The 2,223-nt window shown below is 44.7% G+C and overlaps 1 long non-coding RNA gene across 1 annotated transcript; it reads left to right on the top strand.

Annotated features, from left to right (window-relative positions):
* Window positions 1-1,316: 1,316 nt before the first annotated feature.
* Window positions 1,317-1,891, top strand: LOC140321465 (uncharacterized). The gene is made up of 2 exons (XR_011918951.1): window positions 1,317-1,604; window positions 1,756-1,891. It is a non-coding gene; the product is annotated as an uncharacterized lncRNA (long non-coding RNA).
* The last annotated feature ends 332 nt before the right edge of the window (window positions 1,892-2,223 follow it).

Genomic DNA, 2,223 nt, shown 5'->3' on the forward strand with positions numbered 1-2,223 from the left:
TGCCTGTTAAATAAAGGTTCCAGTGACAAAAAATAAATGTATTTTAAAAAAGTATCCCAACTTTTTTGGAAATAGGGTTGGTTCATTTTTTCATTCATATTTTTAACCTAATTTATTATGCTGTTCAAATATACCATTTCGCCTTTCTTCATTTTTACCACAATTAAGCTTTTTGCAGTAAAAACTTTAAAGGGAAAAGTCTGTGGTGAGAGTAAATTATTCTTTGAGATTGGTATCAGAGCTCAACACTTTTTCCTTTATTAGCATGGTAGATCTTTAGACAACTCAACTTTGAACAGGATGCTTTGTCTGTTTCCTGGAATACGTGGAAGCTGCCACTGCTACTTTTAGTTCTGCAAATGAAAGTTACCTGGCTGTCATGCTGGCCCTGGCATCTTTATTTTCAGTCACCTTTTATAGTACACGTGTGCACATTTCTGACTTTACTCTGACTTTTCTAAGCTGCAAATTTTCTCTTCATCTGTAACTTGAAGATAGTGGGCCAAAGTAATAGACGGATCATTTGCAACTTTTAAAGGAAGTCAGTAATGGTAGAAACGTTTAGCCAAAGCAGAACTAAAGTCTGCTATATATAAAATGCTGACATGTATTCTTTTATAATGACACATGTTACCACGACTTCTCTTCCCTGTACTACCTGTCAGCACTTTTATCTAGTAGTGTACATTTAGCTGCATTCATAGTTAGAGAATGCGGCTAAATGTAGGTCGGTCTGCCATATTGTATGAATATTTCTCTTTCTATATTTGTCTTGCAGAGCTGTCACTTCATCTCAGGGACAGTGACTATTCCTCACTGTTCACATCACACCTCCACCAACCAGTACAGTCTCAATAAAAATTAAGCCAGCTCTTCTATCACTGTACCACTACAGGCTGAACAACCTCAGCACCCCCACAGATCCTATCCCTAACCCTGTCCACCTAAATACTTTGGTGCACACAGCCAATCACCTGACCACATTCATTAATCACTCTGGATCACCAAACTGATCACCTGACCCTTCCATAAAGCTATGAAGGGGGCGGGGTTAGGTGGTCAGCCTGCCGTCTAGTTAGAAAATGGGCGGAGCCAACTGGTCAGCCTGTCATCTAGCGATGAAATGGGCGGAGCCAAGTAATCTCTGAGTTTCGTACTGAGGGAGTGGGCGTGGTACAGTGATCAGCCTTGTGGTGAGTTGCGAGGAGATGGGCGGGGTCAGATGATCAGGCAGTGCACGGAGAACCTCTATAAAGTGCTCGTGCACGCTGAAAAGGTAACTAGGGGCTTTTATGTCATGGTTAATATAATGGCGCCCCTATGCATTTTCATACCGCTAAAATAAACGCTCACATAGACAGCACGGTGTGTTTATATCGCTCAGCGCAGCTTCCTGCCTCTGTACCGGGTTGCTCGCGCCGCCTGTCACATGAAAGGGGGATATCGGCGCGGTTGGGTCATCTGACAGGTCACGTGACACAAACATAGAGGCGCGTTACCGAGAACGGGAGGACAGCCATGGCCCCGGATAGGCAGTGACAGCAGCGTAGGCACGGCCATAGGACTCTGTTCATGACAATAACAAGCCCGCCTTGCAGTCCATGGTAAACAGTAAAACACATTGCATGGCTGCACGGTGACAGAAATAAGAGCTGACACTCTGTCATCTTCCATTAATAGCAGGACCTTGCAGGCCGGTACTGGGAGACTGCGTTGTATTTCTCTGTATAAGCTTTCCATCTTTCTCCCATACAGTGCACGGACACTTACCTAGCTTCAAGATGCTGGAACCGATGTTTGCTGAACTGCTGAATAGAATTCTTGGCAATTATGTGGAGAATATGGACGGGTCCCAGCTGAAGCTGGGGATCTGGGGGGGTAAGATGGCACTTTCCTAAATATTTGTTTCATATATAATCCCCATATTGTAGGGATCAATGTCCTCACAGAGCCTGCAGGTAGACAGCCCTGGAATTCATGGGGTTCATGTGTATTTCTGGGAATGAAGAGGGTGAATTGGGGTTCACTTGTAACCATAGGCAATGAGGGGGGTGAATCGGGCTTCATGTGTAACCTTGGGGTGGGAACGAGGTGTGTTGGGGCTTGTGTGTAACCTTGGGGACCAAAAGAGGTGAATTGGGTTCAAGTGTAACCTTGGGGAGCAAAGGAGGAGAATTGGGGTTCAAGTGTAACCTTGGGGAGTGAAAGAGGTGAATTGAGGTT

This window comes from Pyxicephalus adspersus, unplaced genomic scaffold (assembly GCF_032062135.1).
Source record: "Pyxicephalus adspersus unplaced genomic scaffold, UCB_Pads_2.0 Sca4493, whole genome shotgun sequence".
NCBI classification, from domain to species: domain Eukaryota; kingdom Metazoa; phylum Chordata; class Amphibia; order Anura; family Pyxicephalidae; genus Pyxicephalus; species Pyxicephalus adspersus.